Below are 210 nucleotides of genomic sequence, written 5' to 3'. Positions count from 1 at the left end.
CAACAGCCCTCAGGGCTAAATGGACACCCATCCTGAGGGTGAGCACACTCAGAGGGCGAAGGGACCGCGCCCAGCTGGGGAGGCTGCGGCAGCCTTGGTGTTAGGGAGTTGGGCTCGAATGTTCTGGGGATTTGGGTCTCAGAGCTGCGACCTGTGGGTTCTGTGCTGCGGCGAGTTACTTCCCTTCCTTGGATTTCTTGGTTTCCTCAT

Source organism: Equus caballus, chromosome 7 (genome assembly GCF_041296265.1).
Source record: "Equus caballus isolate H_3958 breed thoroughbred chromosome 7, TB-T2T, whole genome shotgun sequence".
NCBI lineage: Eukaryota > Metazoa > Chordata > Mammalia > Perissodactyla > Equidae > Equus > Equus caballus.
The sequence above is the reverse complement of the archived record's forward strand: the minus strand, read 5'-3'. Positions refer to the sequence as shown.